Source organism: Poecilia mexicana, unplaced genomic scaffold (genome assembly GCF_051168715.1).
Source record: "Poecilia mexicana isolate PSO_F unplaced genomic scaffold, ASM5116871v1 scaffold_10, whole genome shotgun sequence".
NCBI classification, from domain to species: domain Eukaryota; kingdom Metazoa; phylum Chordata; class Actinopteri; order Cyprinodontiformes; family Poeciliidae; genus Poecilia; species Poecilia mexicana.
In genome coordinates, this window is record NW_028263379.1 from 10,315,622 (window position 1) to 10,337,816 (window position 22,195).

The 22,195-nt window shown below is 35.1% G+C and overlaps 1 protein-coding gene across 1 annotated transcript in view; it reads right to left on the reverse strand.

The window, feature by feature from the left end:
- mrpl11 (mitochondrial ribosomal protein L11) overlaps window positions 1-21,994 on the reverse strand; it is an 81,739-nt gene extending 59,745 nt beyond the window's left edge. The window contains exon 1 of the mRNA XM_088009403.1: window positions 21,877-21,994. The gene's annotated coding sequence lies outside the window, so the exon portion shown is untranslated. The remainder of the gene's footprint in view (window positions 1-21,876) is intronic.
- Window positions 21,995-22,195: the final 201 nt, after the last annotated feature.

Genomic DNA, 22,195 nt, shown 5'->3' on the forward strand with positions numbered 1-22,195 from the left:
GAACAAAAAGAATATGTTTTTTTATTTGTAATACACTTAACTGTGTCACAACTATTGGTAACCTTTACAATAAACAAGTCAAGCATTTTTATTTACTTTACACCTTGCTTAACTTGACGAAAGGTTTTGAGGATCTTTCAAGTAGCAGTCCATGACTTTCTGTCTCTGTAATGTAGGACAAGACAGGCAATCTTCTTTTAAACGTCATGCAAAATGGGAAAGACAGGCAAACAAGCCGTATTTATCTGGAAAAATAAATTTTAATCAATTACTGCTGCAACAAAAGTGTTTGAAGGAGGATAGATAAGTGAAAAGGATAATATTAAATTAAAATATTCAAAGTCTACGGTTAGAAATCTGCAGCGAAAAAGTCCAAAAGGACTTTTCTGTCTAATAATATCAACATGCGGAGTTAGCTTACTTGGAATAAGTAGCTTTGATTTTTTTGGCAGTGGTTAAGAGCGATAAACACCTTAAACACATGGATAAGTACAGTAGAGGATCTGTGGTGCTGTGGTCCCATTTCTGTGAACAACATGCTTCAGATACAAGCAGATTTTACATAAAAATCAGTTAGCCTCTGCTTAAAAATGGAAAACTAGTTGTCAGAATAATGATCCAAAACATGCGGCCATACATCAGTCTCCAGTCAAAATAACTGATTTTTCAATACAACCGATACTGGAAAAATTAATCATTTAAACATACTTTATCACGTCAAAATCCATACAATTTCTCAAATTGCTCTCAGCGTCTCCATGACTAGTTGCTGATAGAAGGTTTAATCTTTGCCAACATGACGAGAGAAGCCAGAAAAAGAACATTTGCGACTTTGTTTTAGCTGAAAAAGCAAACACAAAACGTTGTTCAAGCTACTTTCTGAGTCAGACGATGGATGCAACATGCTAGCTGTGCTAACGCTACAAGCTAATAGCACTAGTTTGACGCGAATGGGCCGTTCTAGTGAAATTTAAATTAACATTGGAAAATGTTAATCACCTGGCAGCTCAGTCGGCTTCTTGATGAAAAACAAACCAGTGCAACTTAGGCTGCTGTTGTAGTTAAAAACAAAATATCATGTAAAACTATTGCACAGATCTGTTGTGAAATACATCACAGCCACTGTAAGAAAAAAATCCATGTTTTCTTTGAAACTCAATTAATCCTTTTTCCTTTCAATCGTTAAAAGATTAGCAGATATAATAAAATAAAATGATTGCTAACCTGACTCAAAGGTCCAAACATCCATAAAAGGAAATTAGAACAAGATAAAAATATTCTTTAATGTTCCACAGTGGGAAAATTCAGCTGCTGCGACTTCAAGGTAAATTTATTTTCTTTCAAATTTCATGCAACCCTGTTGTACAATTTTTAAAGTTATTCAATAATAACTCGTATATTAAGTGTTGTCTATCTTTTTGCCAAAAAAGATACAATTATATATATATTTTTTTATAAATAAGATAAAAGCACTGATAGCAGCTGTACCAGTAAGTGTGCAGCACATTAATTTATATTAACATATATATTGCAGAACATTAATTTTTTGGCGTCTCAATATAAATTACAGGTTGGCCTTTTCTGTTTGTAATCATACGACTGCAGTAAACAATTTTTGATCATGTGGAGAGAAGCTGTATGCGTCTGAAATAAAAATCTGTGTCATTTCCATCCTAAACCAGCCTTCCCCACCAAAACACAGCCTGTGCTTGCCAGGTTTTAGTGCTAACATTAGCATTTATTTTATGTTGTGTCAGAGAAGGGGCCAGAAGAAGTCAGCACACTTACTGCCCTCATTTGACTGTTTCATATATGCTAATTTCTCTGGTGAACTGACTTCAAACCGTCCACAGAATGGATCCGAAAAGCTTTATCAAAAAAATCTTCTCCATGAAATGTGCAATTTAGAATAAAAGTTCAATCTCACACCAGAATAAACGTGTTAACTCTGCTGGTCTATTAATAATTTCAGCTCCTTGCTTTCCAACTACATAGCCATAAAAAAGTAAATTCCCCTATATCATATTTTAGGTGTTACATTTTCAATCCAGGAGATGAATAAGGCAGCGCGAGAACGAGGAATCCCATTCAGATTCCCAATATTTCTGATAAATAGGAACAGTCACAAAGAAGAATAATCGGTCACACTTTATTTGAAGGGCTGTGCATAAAACTAACATGACACCTGAACATGAAGAGTCTTCATGAATGCTTATGACTGTTGTCATGAGATGTAATTTGGTGAATTATGACACTTTAAATGCAAAGCTGACTCATTTAATGCACTTTTAATTCAGGTTTTAGTGCAAATGTGTATTAAAATGGTCATTATTTGTCAAATAATGACCATTAAGATGGTCATTATTTTAATGGTCATAATTTAATAAAATGATTGGAAAACTGACCCGAAGGTACAAGGTGTCATTATTTATCAAATAGTGACACTTTTAATTTACTTTTAATGCAAGTTTTAGTGCAACTTTGCATTAAAAGTTATTTAAAAAGTTATTATTTACCAAATGACACTTCATGACAAGTGTTGTGAACATTTATAAAGACTCCTTCATGTTTATAGCAGATGTTGGGTCATTTTATGACAGTGTTATGCACACCCTTCCAATAAAGCGTCACTAAATAATCTGATTAACTCTCATAAGGAACAACATTGTGACTTTTCTCTAACAAGTGTTATGTTATGCCGTTTCTCAGATTAAAAACATCTTTTGAAAATAACCTTTCAGCAGGTTTTTAAAAAACTAGGTAAATTATTTATACATTTCTAAAGTAAATATTCATGATTAATATGAAAAGTAAACATTTGAAATGCTCTTTAAAGTTGGAGAACTTTTGTTCATTTGATTTTAAGCACTTTATACGTGGATTCACAGGGGTTTGCTGAAATATGTTCATTGCAATATTCTATTTTTAAATTGTGTTTTTATTCGATGTAAGAGAAAAATCATCATATTTAGCCAAAAGAAAGGCTTGAAAACGTCCGTCTGTGTGTAAATTATCTATTTAAAGTGCCTCACTTAATAAATTATGTATCTGCAATGAAGAAACCTTTCAATCATATTCTAATTTACTGAATATTTCTGCATGTCATGCATTTGAAATCCATCATAAGAGAAAATATGATGCATTTCTCAGAGCATAGTGATGAGCACAGCTGCTGCCAGTGACACGTCAAAATTTACTGAAACTGTTTTTAAAATCATTGATATGATGCAAGTCAGACTCAGGGCTGCAAACTCTCTAATAACCATTTTCATCCTATTGTGCTCATAAAAATGCAACCAGAAATAATTTAATCTGTCTTGATCCATTCCTCCTGACAGAACTGGTTCAAATCAGGTTTTTAGGCTCCTTGCAAAAAACTTTTCACATTTACCCTCAAAGTTTTTTCAATAATAGGATCATTACTTTATGACAGCTGCATTAAAACAATGACATGCTTCCCTTGTGTGATTAGTGTCGTTATCCATTTAGAACCAATTAGTGTTAAAGGTAAACCTCTTTATAATGTATTCAAACATTGCACACATGAAAACATGAGAAATGAGAAACATTTCCATTTGTTTTATCTTCATTAGGACATCAGTCACAAAAAGAAGTGTGATTTTTATCACTAAGCTGGACACAGTAACTGCATTTTCTTATATTTTTCAAATAAAGGTGATATATTCTTTTAATGAGTAAGAATTGGTCTGTGGGATACACAAAACATATTTTGTACAAAATCATTCTTAGATAATGAGATTTCAGTCTGCTCAGTTCTACCTATTTTGAGCCGGTTTAGGGTCTCCTGTCACTTTAAATCCAGATAACCTGCTATTGGCCCCTTAACTCACCGTTTACACTCGCACGTGAAAATGGCTGCAAAGGGACGCACAATCATACAACCATACATCTCTGAAAAGCAGAAATAGCTTGATTGATTGATTGATTGATTGATTGATTGATTGATTGATTGAGCAGACTTATTATCCACTTAGACATAAGAAAGAACAAAGACAGGATACACAACAACACATAAAAACTCGTAAAAGTTTTGCATACCAGTGTTTCCACATAGTGACCTGACAGAATGATATGAAAACATTTCAATAATTCTCTAAAGCGTCCAACAAGAATGAAGCAAGTGGTTCCCGGATGGCAAGTCAACAACAGAAAATCTTTTCGCAGCTGCCATTTTACAGAACATAGAAGTAAAACCAGCAGACCAAACATTCTGGAGATCAGTCTATCGTTGCTAGGTAACGGGCTGGGCTTTGTCTGAGGTTGCTAGGTAACGGCCGGTGCCTGCTGATTCGTAACGTTATATTTCCGAGTTTTTTGAAACAACTAATTTTTCACACACCAGAAATCTTTAGCTTATTCCCTAAAACAGGCTGGGTGATCAGATTGTTTTTAGAAGCAGCTGAATCCTAAATGTTAGTAAAAAAAAAAAAACATGCAAAATTATTAATTAATTTAATTTCCTTTTGGGATTAATTAAGGTATTTATTTTTATTTGAATCTGAAAATGTGAATTTTGCATAATAGTACTTTTAGATACTTTAATTGAACAAGATATAAGTAGTAAAGCTAACAATCCGGACAATACAGACAGTGTTGAGGGGTTTTAAACATTTACAGTGATGACAAATCAGAATTTTTATCATACCACGAAAATCATCGCGATAAATGATAAACGATATGATAATGCCCTCCTCTACTCTCTTTCCAGCTTCAGCCAGAATATTCACAAAGTTTGCTGTGGTTTTGACGCACATCTTGTATCAAAACATCAGAACCCGTCAGCTTCCTGAACAGTTTGAAGGCTGGACAGATGAAAATGGCACTTCCAGCTACATAAACACTTTAAGACTTGGGGAGCCATTTTATATAAAAAAAACAACAACAATAGTTTGCTCAACGTGCAGCATCACTGTCTCAGATGTCTTGCTGGCAGTAAACCTTCCTCCTGCTCCCCGTCTCCTCTTGCCTTTCTAAGGATTTGTTTGCTTTTTGCTGTTTGTTATTTGATGTAAAGAGTTCCTCTGTGAATAAACACAGCTCCTACTGCCAGTCTTGTAAACATTTCCTCTTTACATATTCCAGCAATGCATTGGTTTTTCTTTTTCTTTTGGCAATTTCAAGCCATTTTTGCAGAGCTGAAGAACGAAGCCTCTGATTGGTCACAGGTCACTCGACTTGTGACCAGTCTGTTGAGACTGAGGGTGAAAAAGTCTCTTTTGAATTGCAGCTTACTTGCATCATCCACAATGAAAAGGTTTGCATTAACTTCGGAAAATATGCAACAAAGTGCTTTCCCAATAAATTAACAGACGTCTATTTTAAGTGATTCTGTGTTTTGAGGTTAACTGCAGATTGCACACATAAGACGAGTTAGATGCTGCCGAGGCATCCTGCTGCTGGTTATGTGACACCAGAATATTCAGTTCATAATTATGAAATAATGCAACACACCTGGCTACTCCTGTCCAATCTGCAATGCCTAAACAGACGACCAAAGCAAAGTGATTCATAACACAAATTGCTGCAACATTAATGCTTGCAGATTGGCTCATCACCATTTATCTTATGCAGAGACATTTTTGCATAACTAAGAAAAAGTAAAGATGCTGGAGAACATTCAGGCAGATTGGACATCTGAGAGTAGGAATGTTAAACTCATTTTCATTTTGAGCCACATCAAGATCATAAATGTCCTCAAATGGACAATTATGGCAGAAACTACACATTAACAAGCTGTTATAATACCTCTGCATTCGATTTGCACTTCCTGAGATTAAATAATATTTAATCTCACTGATGTCATTTAGCCTACAAATCTAAAAGTAGGCATGGGCATTTTATCATATCGTTTATGATTTATTGTGAAAAATTTCACATTGTGATAAGAATTTTGATTTGTTGTTGTCTTGATAAATTTCAGTGAATGATGTTAAATTGGGAGAAAAAAATGACAGCATTATAGGAAGTCTTAGATTTACTATTTTCTTCTATAAATATAAGTAAATTCAGAAATGCATTTACTGTTTTTCAAGAACAATATTTCTGTTTGTGGTGCTAATAATGCTATGCAGTCAGTCATTTACCTAAAATAGTAGAAAAAATATTTTTTAATCATAATTTTTATTATCACAAAACTACCACAAAATATTGCAGTAAAATTCTAAGTCCATTTCGCCCAACATTAAGTAAGAGACATATTTGCTTTCAATGCAGCAAAATAAAACTTGTTATATAATCTTTAGAAAAAAAAGTTACATTTTTTTGTACCTAAGAAAATTTGTTCACACCAATTTATTTTTTATTTTTAGGTTTTAAAATAAAAAAAAACATGAGACTTTTGCAGTAAATAAGATACTCCCTTCTGTGAGATTGTGAAATTTATGGAAAAAGGTTTAAAATGTAACAACTTGACAAAAAAATAAATAGACCCAAAACAATGTCACTGGTATTTTTAGAGTCGTTCTGTCCTGGAATATCAATTTATCACATGAGAAAAACAGCTTAAACTTATTATATAACTTATAGCTTATATAACTTATTAAATTTATACTTAAAATGTTAGTTAATTCTTTATCATTTTAATCCAGAGCCACTGTGTCTTAGAGATATACCTTCTTCCTTTCAATTTATTCATGTATTCATTCCTAATTATTGACAATTTCTTTGTACAACAGCTCATCTCTGCACACCATAAGCAATTCACTTTTATATACCGGCTATAAATATGCAAATTCCCATTTCAATCTAAGCTCTACTTCCAGTACAAACCATTCGCTGTTTACAGAGGTGAGCAACTTGAGTTCTTGGGATCCTGTATGTTTTAGATGTGTCCCTGCTCCAACACACCTGCCTCAGATACTTTAATTATCTCCTCTGCTTGTCACCACGTTCTGCAGGAGGAACCTAATGACCCGTTCCAGGAAGTCAGGTGTGATCAAGCAGGGAAACCAGAACTGCAGTAATTTATTTACTGTTCTAGACACTGCTCAAGCTACATGTTATTTGATGTGCAGTGAAACAATTTCCCTCACGTTTCCAAAATAATACAAAAATATCTCAGTTTCAAGGGCTAGCTGGTATTCCCAGGCGACATGTTTCCACACCAGACGGCTCAAATCCCATAAAAAGCCTGAATCGTTCCCCGTCTAGCCTTTAAATACCCAGATCTCTATCTGATCAGGCGAAATAATGTCCTGAAGAACATACATAAAACCCACTCTGCGTAAATAATTCAACACTTGGCTGCCATGGTTACACAATGCAAAGCCTACGGCATGGTTTCTTGAAACTATAAAGCTGTCTTTGATGCACAACCAAGAGCTCAACAGGTTTAGACAAAAATAGGTTTTGTCAGCCAAGAAGCTGCGTCAAGATTCATTCATTTAGAGTTCATTTTACAGAGAAAATTCTGAATCAAATGTTTAATAGATTAAGTGATACTGAATTCTGGCCAGAGAAGTAATATTTGATCAAGCATTGAGTTTTCTGTTATATTTAAGCCTTTTTGAGCCTAGCTGCACATTCCAGGCAGAAGCACTGAAAGCTGCTCTGTTGACGGTATTATGCTGTTTCAGTGTTAATATCATTTTCAGGGATGTCATCAGGAAACGAATCAGTGAAAGGACGCGGCGTTTTACAGATGATTTAATTCGAAGCTGTGAACATATATTGCTGTGGGGCAGGTTGTGTTCAGCGCAAGTCTCAATGATCCAGCCAAGTGAAAAAGATCATGAGGACACTGCAAATGTGACACACCTCGCATAATGTTTCTTTACAGAATACTGGGGAAAAAATCACAACTTAGCGTTTTAAATGATGCCTTCATGCCTGATAACACAGGAAACCTCCCTGAACCGTAATGCGGCAGAAAGCTGATCAGTGCATGTTGTTCATATATCTGAACCAAAGGCTCATATTTTTGGGTTGGCCTCCTTTCTGTTTTCTCGTTTTTGATTTCCTCTCCTACAATTCTGATAACATGATATCTGCAGCTACGATGATAATTCCCTGGCCTAATTAGAATGATTTAATTTGAAAGATTAGGTTTATTCTAGTGTGTCTCTACCTCGGTTTGCTCTGAGAAGCATGATTCATTACTTGATATCTGCTGTCCTGAGGGTGCAATTTTTGTCATCCGCTGATAGCGGCTGAAAAATTCTTATTCTGGTCTCGTAACTTGGTCTCAAAGGAAGAAGAAATGTTCTGTTTCCATCTCACTACACAGATAAAAACTTGCCAGAGTCCTTTTTAGGAAAACACGATTATTCGCTAAAAGGAAAAACAAATCCCTGCCTCTATAACGACTCTTGACGATCTGTAATCTTGTTTAACTTTTAGTTTGAAAGTCCTAGTAGTTGTTTTTTTTGCCATTAGAGGTTAATTCACAAGCTTTACTTACTAGGTATATAAAAATGAAAAAAATAAACCTGAGAAATAAAGATGAATGGTATGGTAAGGGTATGGCATAACAACATAAAGAAATACTATGAATTCTAAGTGCAAGGTTCCGATTTGTTCTCATTTCAAACAAAAAAACATTGAAAATATAAAAAATAAAAATAACCCAGTTCAAATAAAGCTGTGTCAAAAATAATTTAAATATGCAAAACCTGACAGCACCATTTTTTTTTATTTAAAAATGAACAAATTAGTCCCAAAACCAGCAGACCAAAAGTCCAGGAGTTCAGTTTAGGTTGCTAGGAAACGGGCTGGGCTTTGCTAGGGTTGCTAGGTAACGGATAGGCTTCCCAGGCATCACTAGGTGAGGGGCAGTGCTGGTTTGTGACATTATAATCTGGAAAGTTTTTGAAATTAGTAATTTTCCAGGCAACAAAAAACTTTAAGGGCATGGCATAAAATACAGAAATACTACAAATGCTGAGTTCAAGGCTCTACTTTCTTGTATTTCAAATGAAAAACAATTAAATAATTAATTTTTTTATCAAGCTAATTGATTAAACATCAGAAAAAAATCAACAGATTAACCTATAACTAAGTTAAAACACAGTTGCAGCCCTAATCTTTTGCTTTATTCTCAGTAAAGTTTATATAAACTTGATGTCTGTACCAAAGTACTTGTCCAACACAATCTTGGATCAATAAAGCTGATTCTGATTCTGAGATGGGAGCTACATATTATTAGTAATCAATGAACCAGCTGTGTTAAAAATAGCTGGTTCATTGACTAAAAAGAGGCAAATATTCTGGACTCTAATCGTTGGGTGAGCCATAAAAGATGCTCAATATAAGTTCAAGATAAAAATGTATAAATATCCAGTCAAAACTGATTTTCTGTTCCAACACATCAGTATTCATCCCACCAAACTTCTGCCCTGGAGTTTTTATCAATTACTGAAAGCCAAGTGCTAAAGGCCAGTCAAATAATACAAAGAAGTCAAGAAGAGTCTGAATGATCCCTCCAGACCTGAAAAAGGGACTTGCTCAACTCGGCTGAACCGACATGTGAACCCGCGGGTCGCATCTCTCCCAGGCTCTTGGCTGAGCTACGGACTAAACGTCTCACTACTTCCTCAGTTTAAATTAATTTTACACCAAACAGTCAGATGGCCTATCATCTCTCATTAGTTTTAAACAGAGAGAACAAGGAGAAGGCAGCAGCAACTGTTTCATATTAAATATTCAATGCGCTTTTAAAACATATATTTAGATTACTAATTTAAATTCATGTCTTACATTGAGATGATGAGCTTAGCGCGCAGACAAACATTTAATCACTGCCCTAAAACAGCAGGGTGACTGTAGGGAGCGTCTGCTTGAGTTTACATGCAGAGCTGGTGGAGAAACAAAGTCAACATTATCTGAGCTACAACTGGTTTAACACACATTAAGGCTGGGCGATATGGTTTAAACATTACATATTATAATTCCTTGAACAGGTTAGGATAGGTCTATGGGCTCTCCAAAACATGTTCGTTACATTTTTTTCACAAAAGCATTCTTAGATAATGAGATTTAAGTCAAGCCAGTTGTGCCTATTTGAGCTGTTTTAGGCGTCTTGTCACTTAAAATAAAAATCTGCTGCTAGCCAACGTTTACACTCGCACATGAAAGTGGCTGGAAACATATGCACAATTATGCAACCATACATCTTTGAAAAGCAGAAGCAGAGCCTCCTGCCCAACCAACAGGAATGCAGCAAGCGGTTTCTGGATGGTAAGTCAACAACAAAACAGTCATCTTTTTCAGCAGCCATTGTGCAGCACATACAGCAGTAAAACCAGCTGACCAAAAGTGCAGGAACTCTGTTTGAGTTGCTAGGTAACGAGCTGGGCTTCACTGAGGTTGCTAGGTGATGGGCAGTGCCTGCTGATTTTTGACATCACATTCCAGGTTTTTTTGAAACCGCTCATTTTTCAAACACCAAAATATTTTAACTTATTGCCAAAAAAACAGCTGAGTATTTTTGACAATAAGCCTGACCGTTGTATTTTGTCGTAGAGTTGACCTGAATTCAAATTCCAAATTAAAGTGCACTTGTCAAACAAGATGATGGGCGTTGGGAGTGCATTGGTGAAAAAACAGATTTTCCAAAAATTAAATCTTTAAAAACTAATTTTCCTCAATAAGATTAATCAATCCAATCGATTTATCGCCGAGCTCCAACACACAGATATTGATCAGTCTTTGCTAGGACTGAACAGTAAATCAATAACAACATGTATCGTGTAATGATCTGGTAGATGTAGGCATCTCTCAACCTCTCATTGCAAAGTTGGTGGAATCAGCTAACTCACTCACTCTTTGGTTACCTAGCAACAACCTGTTGAGTAACTTGCACAACAGCAGTTTTATGTTTTGCCATTGTGATTCATAACTGCTTAAAAATAAACAATGGTGCGGAGTGAAAACTGTGGATCAAACAGGAAAGGTTTTATCCATAAGTGATAATCTAGTTTACTTCACATATTAAAAACAAAAACTAATCAACTACTGATATCAACTGAAATGAAAAGTTTATATCGTGATACGTTTTCGGCCATATTGTCCAGCTCTCTGTGCTCTTTGCTCTATGAGAGCAGTTCCTCCCCAAGCTTAAATATGAAGTGCCCTTCAGCAAAGTGCTAAGCCTCTTGATTTTCTCACAGATCGGATCAGGATGTCTGGCTCAGAGCCATTCAGACGCTGCCTCACCGAACGTTTCAATAAAATCTGCAAAACATTCATGCAAAAGGAGCAAAAGGTCTTGCGTCCTTCCTCCTTCCTTTAAAAGTAGTCAGAGGGTGTTGATCGATAATTCTTGAGGTGTTTTGAAGGTTTCTTTGGAGCTTTGATGCTTTTTCACCCCAGTATCTGGAACATTTACAGAGAAAATCTGTGTTTTCTGTTGTCTGTTAAGCCGCTCAACTCCGACCTATGAATCATGCATCTTTCAAATCCAGTGTTCAAGTGTCAGGATTTCTGATGCTTTTCAACTGCTGAACAGGGATTTTGAAGGCTGACTCTCATTTTACCCTCAACCTGTTCACTCTGCTCCTTCAAAGAAACTGCAATCACGAAGTCAGGGTCTGCTAGCCGGGTTTGACTGAAATGATTGAAAAACTTCAGGAGGAAGTCTGGAGAATTATTGGTCAAGACGTTTAAAACATTACACTGAAGCAGAATAATAACGCATTCTGAAAAAAATATTAATTATTTCTTGTTTTTTTACAGAAAAATGCTGATGTGCACACTAGGGAGTCAAAGTACAACTCAATAAATTAGAATATCACCGACAACTTCATTTATTTTAGTAATTGAATTCAAAAAGTGACAAGTCAATGAATAAACAAACCAATATATTTTTTAGAATTTATTTCTGTTTATTTTGATGATTGCACCTTACAGCTAATGAAAACCCAATGCAATGTCTCAGAAAAATTTTATATAGCCTCCAAACATAAAAAAAGCATTTTTACACAGAAATGTTATGGCTTACATAATAATGGGGAAGTTTTGAAAGTCACTGATACTAGAAAGTTGGAACAGAGAGAGCTGTATGTGAGTATATGAACGGAAAAATGAGTGGAAGGAAGAAACTCTGCACAAGCAAAATGGATAACTGTAACCTTGAGAGGACTGCTTTAGTTAAAAGTAAAACTTTCATGGAAAGTTGAGTGGAAGGAAGAAGTGTGGCAGGAAAAGGTGCAGAAGTAGCAGGAATAGCTGCAGCCTTCAGAGGACTAACAAGCAAAATCAGGTACCGAGTTCGTAGAAAAGGTTTTTAAAAGCTTGAATTTTCAGTTTTGATTCTATGTAAGCCATAATAATCAAAATTACAAAAATCAGCCTTGAAAAATTTCACTGTGTATAATAAATCTATAAATAAGTTTTAATTTCTACAATATTAATATTTTTATTTGTAGCTGAGATGCACCTACTGACTAATTAGTTTAATAAAAGTCATTTTGTAAAGTTAATGAGAAAATAAAGATAGAATTACTATTTGACATTAATGTACCAACACTAATAACTCAAAAATAGTCACAAAATAAACCGACGTTTTTTTTGCTGCTAATCAGGAAGATCCATATGAAAAAGTCAAGTTTGCAATCGCATTTTTAAATGGTTCTCTTCCCTTTTTATAGATTCACATTAGTTGAGCAACTCTTTTCCCATAGCTAGACAATAATCTACATATTTTATTAATTTAACCAATACCTTAACCATGACTGCAATAAATTGTAATATATGAGCTGCTTAAACCCGAACATGATGCTTTTAATCTCTTTGTTTTCCTGTAGCAACAGCACAAAGATGCAGGGAAAACTGCAAAACATTCGCTTACATAACATGAGGTTAAAAAATAAATACAGAACAACTTTCAGCTCTTTTGCTGATAAGACATTTGCTTCAGCTCAGCAATCCAGAGATCATTAGAGAAAATATTTGTCAACACAAGACTTAAAGTTTTAAACTCATTCTTTAATCCTGAGTTTTTGTACCAACAGCTGGAGGCTTTTTCCTGTTAATTCTTAAGCAGCAACTTTTCTATTTTATTTAAAGAGCAGATATATAGGATCCGGGTAGAAATAGCGATGAATTCTGTTTGATTATAAACAGCAGGTGCATGGCTGATTATGTCTGACACAAGTTACACCCCCGAAGAAACATATCAGCGCGCCGTGTTATGTGGCTCGCTGCACTGTTTTTGCAAGAACTTGCAGACTCCACTGAGTCCAGTTTCAGCAGAACTGAAACCGACTGTCCTGTTAGCTCCAACAAAACAGTGTCACACTGGTGTTACAGGACACAAAAAATAACAAAAAATCAAAATCTGAGCTCTGGAAAAACATTTCCAGCCTTTCAGTGACAACTGGAGGACAAGAGGAGATAGAAGAGTTGGACCTTCGGATTTAAAGAAATAATTGGAGCGATTGCACTGACAGGTGTCCAGTCAGACGCTCCGGCTGAGCGATGCCGCTTCAGGCGCAGCGCTTACTGGAACTGCTGGTTCAGACAGACAATCTCAGCCAAGCACAGCAGCAACTTACATGTTCCTGCTGGAAACCTGCTCCGAGAAAATAATAAAGCCTGTTTTTTATATAGTTTTACATTATTTTAATTAAACATTGTTCATAAGAAACACTGTAAATGCTTATAAATGTAACAGTAAGACTAAAAATGTCCGAAGAAACGTAAAAGGGTTGCCAAAGTGTGTGTGTCAGCTGGAACCAGAGGTGGGCAGAGTACTCAAAAACTGTACTCAAGTAAGAGTAAGCACTACTTCAACATATTTTTACTCGAGTAAAAGTAAAAAGTAGCCATTCAAGAAATTACTCCAGTAAGAGTAGTAAAAGAGTATTTGGTAAAAAGATTACTGAAGTACTAGGTAACTAATCATTTACTATTTAAAAAAAATACAACATCAGAAGGACCAATATTTTCTATCTACAACTAATGATGAAACTAACACATTTTTGGTTAAAACAACTTTGTTCTTCATTCAGTGAAATTATTCATAGTGAGTAGAGCATCCAGAAATTTTACTCAAGAGTAGCAATATTTCTTAGTAAAATTACTCAAGTAAAACAGTACAACACAGTAAAAATAGTCCTAAAAGGATTTTTTTCCCCAAAAGTTATTCAAGTGAATGTAACTCAGTAAATGTAGCAAGTAATTAATACCCAACTCAGGTTGGAGTCCAGAGTTCTGATGCTGAGATTTAGCAACAATGCTAATGTTAGCTTAAAAACAGTTGTTAGCATATGAGCTATTACTATAACGCAGACTTACAGAGAGGCTAAAATTTCAGAGAGCAGCTAAAAGGCTAACATTTTATTTGAAGGGGTGTGCATAAGACTCAAGACTGACATGATACTGTCATAAACATGACATAACACCTGTCATGAGCATAAAGACGTCTTTATGAATGTCTATGACAGTTGTCATGAAATGTCATTCGGTAAATAATGACACTTTAATGCAAAGTTGCTCAAAAGTTGCATTAAAACTAATAACACCAAAGTAATACCAAAGTAATATTTGGTGTTATTACACCCCAGAGAGGGGTGCGAGTACCGTCCCCCTCTCTTAGAAATGTAAAGGGGTGCAAGTGTCGTCCCCCCGGTTGAAAAAGGGTGCGGGTTTTAATGTTTTTTAATGCTTTTATCTTAATTTTTAAAAAAAAAATTTCTTACTGTTTATTCAATGCTACATGACTCTGTGTTTCTGTTTTTAATGTTGTAAAGCACTTTGAAATGCATTGCTGCTGAAATGTGCCATACAAATAAAATTTGATTGATTGATTGATTTAAAATACCAATAAAGCGGGTTTGCTTACTTAACATTAACACACTGTGAGAATCTCAAACCCGTCCCTGTAAGCTGCACCAAGTAACGATTACAGATGAGCTGGAAAGACAATGCGCGTTTCTGGAAACAAAGAGCAGGAGCCTCGCAAAGCAAAACAATCACAGCTAATGCTTGTTGCACACCACAGAAAAATCCATCAAAGCAGACATATCTCACACACATTAATGTGTAAAACTAGCATCACTTAGCTTTAAATGTAAACACTTCCTGCTGTTTTCTACTGTTTACACACAACTGGTGTCCAGAAAAGATTTGAAGACTAATGGAAAGCTGCTATTTGGAGCTTTAAAAATCACTTCAAAGCAAAAGTTCAGTACTTTCTGCCACTTTTTGAAGGACTTTTGGGAAAGAATCTGTACTAATAGCTGTTTCTTGGTGCCTGAAGAAATAAAATTTCTTGTATTTGCCCTCAGAGTTGATAAAAATGTCCAATTTCCATTACAGGCTGATTGATTTGTGCAGTTTGGACCAATAGCATCCTCTATAACAATTGAAGTTTCCCACTGTGATAAGAAAAGCAGGAGATAAAAAAGAACGCTCTGTGCTTCCTGCAGTACAAACACAACAAAAAATAAATTAAACAACCAAGACCAGCATATTCCTAACCTACAGCAAAATATTCAGGCCAGACTAAGAAAGAAATAATAATAAAGCAAAATTACAAAAATAAAGTCATAGAAAAAAAAATCAAAAATAATACAAGAATAATGTGACAACAACGTCGGTACTGTTTTACCAATAAGTAAATACTTTATCTGTTAACAAATCAAAATCTGATTATAATATTTACTGGACGCACATTATTTTGATAATACTACAGCTTTATTCTCGTAATATTATAACTACAACTTTATTCTAGTAAAATTATGACTTTAGTCTTGATGTAGTGTGACTTTAATCTAATAATTGTTCTACTTTATTCTCATAATATTATAATTTTATTCTTATTGCTTTATTCTCATATCATTTGACTTTATTCTCTTAAAATTTACTTTATTCCCGTAATATTGAGTCATAGTTTTATTACTGTATTTTCTGAATTTTATTTTTTTTTATTTAATTTTTTTTCTTATCCTGGCACTAATACTTCATCATAGTACTAACCCTATTCTCATCATATCTCTAAATCTAACTCTAATAAAGTACAATCTACTACATTAATACAGGCTTTGGTCCCATAAGGTGAACGAATACACCAGAAAATATTCTAAAAACTTAACATAAACAAGTAGAGACACACCTGTATCACTGCAGCTGGGTTCAGTCCAGGACTTTAGTTAAACAGTGACAAACACAACCTGCGTGTATTACTTCTGCTTCCCTGTCTTCAAACCTCAACGAGGCTCCTGGTTCCCCTGAATTACTTTTCTCCTCTCTTCTTTTGAATAAGACAGCAGAAACGCTGAGAACCACCTGCACAACGACAGATCTGGAACCAATCTGTACAAAGTAACAAACAGCAAGCATAAAAGTTTACCAGCACAGAAATAGATACTTGCAAATGCAGAGGATTTTCTGATTTACACTGCAGACAAGCAGCTTCTTGTGTTTTTTTTTTTTTTTCTTAGCTTTTATTTGGATGACGTGGTAACATTGGCTGCCAGTTTATTTTCTGGTACCCTAGAAAAAACATCCAAACCTCTGACTGTTGGCGCCAGGAATCAAGCTGAAGATAAATTAGACAGTTTGCTGCTCTGTTATCGTCCAATTTCTACCAGGATGTTTCAGGCTTCAGGCCAGGATTCATAATTTGCATGGCATGAATGTTTCAAGAAGGAGCTAAATTCATTTTTATCACTTAAAGGAAAATTTTAAGATTCATGAACAATGAAAAATGAAGGGGGAGAAATACACTGTCTAAATCTGAGGTTGCTGCTGCTTTTCTGGGGGGCTTTTCCCCCCATGTTTATTGAAATCATTATTCTTAATATGTATTCTGCCCACAAGAAACGACTTTCATTGTTTACTATCAAAGTTGTGTATCGAGACAATTATTGTATAGGATTTTTTTGTATGATGTTGCATTTTCAAATATTAGATTTCATGTTTTTATTAAAAACATTTAAATTTGAAATAAGCATTTAACTGCTAGGAGATAAATTCAGTAGTATTTCATTATAAAATGAAAGTTTCTTGTTTTGACAAGATGTAAAAACTCAACAAGGTTTATATCTCAAAAAAAGAAACACGCCACGGAATATTTCATAGTCTAGAAGAAACAAGGGTGAGAAGATGGAGAGAGGGAGTCCCAATATGGCGTTTCAGAAAGTAATAATCTGCCAGACTAATTTATTTTTATGAGAAATGTTCTTCTCGGCGCTCGCCAGGCTAAAGCTAGCCGCGCGCCAATCGCGCTGAGAGTCGAGCGGAACCTTTGTATACGCTCGTTTCTAGTACGCCCGAAAATCCAACGCACAACAGACGTTCGCCAACAACATAGCTGTGTCCGAAAAAAACCCAACGGAGCCGAAGTTTGTTTTTCAGTCTTGTATTACTGATTTCTATATTATTCTTCACCTTTTATAGTAAAGGATGTTCCATAGTAAAAAGGAATAATTACGTACGACTAAGCGCTCCATGAGGCGTCAACGTATTCATGTCTATGGACATAATATATTATGTCTTATGTCTATGCCAACAACAGCAGTAGAGCGTTTTCTCTTGGCCCACTGGAGTTCATTTATTCTTCAAAAAACGTTCTGGAAAAGACTACTGTTGTGTTAAAGTTGTGCTAAAAGGAGTTAGCCTATCAGCAAGCTATTCAACCGTAAAATAGCATCTCAAAGCAAAACTTGCAGCAACACAGTTGTCTTCAACGGTTAAGTCAACATTTCTAAAATAGTATCTTTTTAAAGACATCACATGAATTACCAGAGGTTTCTGAAGCATTAATTTGATGGTAAATAACGGTTACAAATAAATATTTTTTATTAAGCTCATTATGTCTATTTATTCAATAATTTAGCAGCAAAGCGGGCTTTTGAAATTAAAATGTTGCTCAATTAATTTGATTAATTTGACTAGATTAAAATTTTAATCAAGTTCCCCCTGCCAGCATGCCCAAGTGGGCCCCATATGGGGAAAAGGAGGGCATACCAGATGGGTCCCATATGGGTTTGTCCATGTAGGGCCACAGCCCACATGGGTCCTACATGGTGGTGGGCCCACATGGGTTTGCCCATTTAGGGCCCATGTAGGGCACACGTAGGCTGTGGCCCTACATGGGCAAACCCATATGGGACCCATCTGGTATGCCCTCCTTTTCCCCATATGGGGCCCACCTGGGCATGCTGGCACACTAATTTTTTTGTGTTGGCCTTTATTAGGATCCTGTGGTGAAATATTGTCAATAATGTCTTCAAATAACATAATTACATAATCATATTTTAAAATTTTCGGACAACTTTTAATATTTATAGTAATAAAACATGGTGGGCCACTGAACTACACCTGCAACAGTGTTAGAAAGTTTTATGGGTGAAAACCTAAAATTAGGGTTGCAGCTAATGATTATTTTAGTAATCGATTATTACTCGACAATTAATTGATTAATTACGATTAACTGTTTCAGTCCAACCTGAAATATAAGCCTAGAAGCGGCTACAAGGGCATGTAATTTCATTTAAAAAAATCTTTTCAGACATTGCTTTGTTCTCTCATCAGAGTTCAGTAGTGTTAATTAAACCAACCAATAACAGGAACCAATGCACTGAGCTGCTTACCTTGCTAAGATGAAAAGAGAAAAAACTATAATAAAGCAAGACTCCAAAAAGACCACAAATTTAACTTGATGAGCAGGTAAGAAAGAAATCCTGAAATGGGAATGAATAAACTCTGCCCCCATGTGTGTAATAAATAACATCAGTTATTCGCTGATTGCAGCAAAGCAATGCAGTAATTGCTGAACTGAAGCCAAGGTGATATTTCAATACACTGTTGTGTCAAGAAAAGAAACTGCATAGTGAATTCACTGAAAAGGTGATTAGGAATGAAAAGAGCTCTGGTGAAAGTTGGGAAAGTTAAAAAAAAGCTTTTAGCATTCTCGAGGTTAATCTCAACATTATTCAGATTCAAAAAGGAGCTAGGTTGCATTTATTTAGCTCTCTTTTCATTCACTCAAAGCATTTCTTAAAATAAAAAAGCAACATTTATTCATTTACACCCTCATTTTAATATTGCTGTCTATCACAGCGCCAATTCGTGAACCAATGTCCTCATCTGAGTGCAAGGACACTTGTTTCCACCTTATGAAATATGGAGAAGGCTTAGTTTATTTAGGCTTCATTATCAACATCAACCATTAGTTGATTCTGCAGCAGGGAACCTTTGATACTCACGGATTGTGAAGCTTAGTTTGCACAAGCGGGAAGACGAAAAACATGACTGTTGACAGCAGCTGGCAACTCATTTTAAAACATAACTAAAGTCTAGGACTGAGCCTCATTCAACAGAAATATATAGTAAAATTAAATGTCAAAACATATAAATGTCAGCAATGACTGAAATGACTGCACAACCACTGAACAAACTGTGCTTTTTAAATACTGAAATATGTACCATTAAATGTTTACCACTACTATATCTGACTGTCAGAACGATGTTCTTTTTTTGAAATGCTTTATTGAGTTTTACATCCTGTTCTTTTCAAACCGCTCAGTAGAAACGAGGCCAGATAAACAACACACACGTTCCTAAAAGATCCAATTTTGTTTCAATCCACATAACATTTTTCAGAAAGTCTTGGAAATCATTAAGATGTTTTTTGAATGATGTGAGACAAACCTCTCAGTTGTTTTGGGTCAGCAGTGGTTTTGACCTGGGAACTCTCTCATGGAAGCCATTTTGGCGCAGATTCTCTCTTATTGTTTAATAATGAACTCTGACAGGCATTTATCGTATCGTTTATTATTTATGGTGATAAAGATTAAGAATTTTGATTTATCATTGATTTTTTTTTTAAATGTCTGGATTGTTAGCTTTACTATTTATATTTTGTTCAGTTAAAGGAATAAATATTGCAGGGGATCTATGATACAAAATTTACATTTTGCACGTTTTTGTACTTCCATTTGGGTTTCTAGTAATGCTGGGTATCAATTCAGATTTCCAAAATGTATTCAACTCAAGATTCAATTTGACTGAGTTTCGATTCAGTTAATGATATCACGCTTTGATATCACAATTTTACTTGGATATGGAAGATATTCTCAGAAGAACTAATGCTGTAAATAACAGAAACTAACCTTAACTTAGTGTATCAGTGAAAATATTAATGAAATATGAATACATTAAGAATTTACCCCAATGCAATTACATCATCTAATTTTTATTTAGAATGACCTTTCCAAAACAAAAATGCAATAATTTACGATAAGTAAAATGTAACAAATCTGGCCCTATAGCAAATGATAATGCAGATTGGAATTTTTTTAGGATGAGCTTTTCACATTTATATTCCATAATTTGAAAACAATAAGTCCAACACAAAGTATATTCCTTTCATTAGCCATGTTTTTTTTTTTAATTTTCAATTCAATATAGTAAGTAGGACCAAAAACATCCAACGCCTTTTTACTAAAACACAAACTCATTGAGCGTCTTTAAGTACAGCAAAGGTTTTCAAAGAAAGTTCTCAGTTTTGTTGCTGGAAATAGATTAAAACATTTTCTAGACCAATTTAAAAAAAATGTAAAGCAATCGTCAGAGACTCTTCTCTTTGAACCTATAATAACGTTTTCCTTTCTATTTTGCTTCTTTAATAATTGCATGTTTACATTAATTCTGAGCATGCAAAAAGGAAAGAGTTCAAAGTAAAATTATTTAACTGAAGTATATTAATAAGCAAGTATGGCCTAAAGTAATTTCAACTTGTTGATTTTGGCATCCAAGTACACCACTGACCTAAGGAGAGTAAAAATTAATTACTGTGATTATTTATTTTTACAATGCTTGACTTTTTCATCCAACACTCGCTCTATCATGGAACGTTAACATGTTCAGTTTGGAGTCTATGTTTCACACAGGAAGAATATCGGTGATGCACGCCCTCAAATCTCACTTGTAAATAATCGCTGAATGCAGGCCAGACATTAAAACATTGTAAAGACATTATATATATATAATTTTCTCCGTTCATCTCTTTCTCCATTTTGTGTCCTTCAGCATTCTGAGCATCTGCTGGTGAAACTCTATCCAACTGTTTCAACTAGCATTAGCATCTACAATGCAGGTTCATAACACTTGAAATATATTAGCCAACAAGTATTGCTCTCTAAACAGTCTTTGCGACATAAATACTGCACACGCGGATATATTCGGGTACATATTTGCGATATATTGTGCAGCTGTACCTTGTTACCATGGTAATGGATCTATGTGAGACATTATCCAACATTTAGTAATCCTCCTGTAAGTCATTAATCCTGTTTGGTTGATATAGTTGGAAAACTTTACGTTGACACTTTGTGACTAAATAACTGAAAAAACGGCTTGTCTGTTTTTCACATAACATATCTGATGGTGGGAAAGAGAAAAAAAACCCAGAAGTACTAGAGGATTTATGAGCAGTTTGTTTTTATATCTGCTCTGAGGATATATTGATCTTTCCACGCTCGTCCTGTGGCAGATAACATCCAGTCCCTCGTTCTGCGTTTATTTATTCCTGAAACGATTATTCTTTGACTCTGCATCTATCAAAAGGTGTCAATATTCGCAGCTTTTGAGTCTGAGATAAATATATTTAAACAAATCAGCATAAAACCCGACTCTGTTAAACTTTCAGTAAATAAATACAAACTATATCAAAAAAGGAGGGTTTGTTTAACCCTGATAAACGACCACTAACTACAGAGATTCTCCTAAAATACCACATGGACACATGTTTTGTACTGATTGTGAAACAAATGAGCCACATTTTTACATCCACCGTCACAACAGACAACAATTGTCGACTCTGAAAGCCAGACCTCTATAAAACTCACTTTCTTCTCCACCAGAGTTATTAATAACGCCGCTAAAACGACATAAACCTCTGTATTTTCATACCTGTCACTTGTCCCACACCTTCACGCTGTCAGCAGCATCCTCAGGGCGCAGACATCTTGGATAAAAGTGGACTGCCTGCTGCTCCGCGGTCACAGCGCTGCCCCCTGCTGGCATGGAGGAGCAACTGCAGCAACCGGGAAAAAAATAAACTGGATTTGTTAAAAATATGTTTTTACAGAGAAGCATGACCAAATCTAGCATTTTAATGTTTGGATGGACAAAGACATACTCAAAAAGACAAAGTAAATCAGGGGCCTGCATACAAATCAATTCAGGGGTTATGAATGCTTTGGAAAAGCAATTTACAGTGCCTATTAAA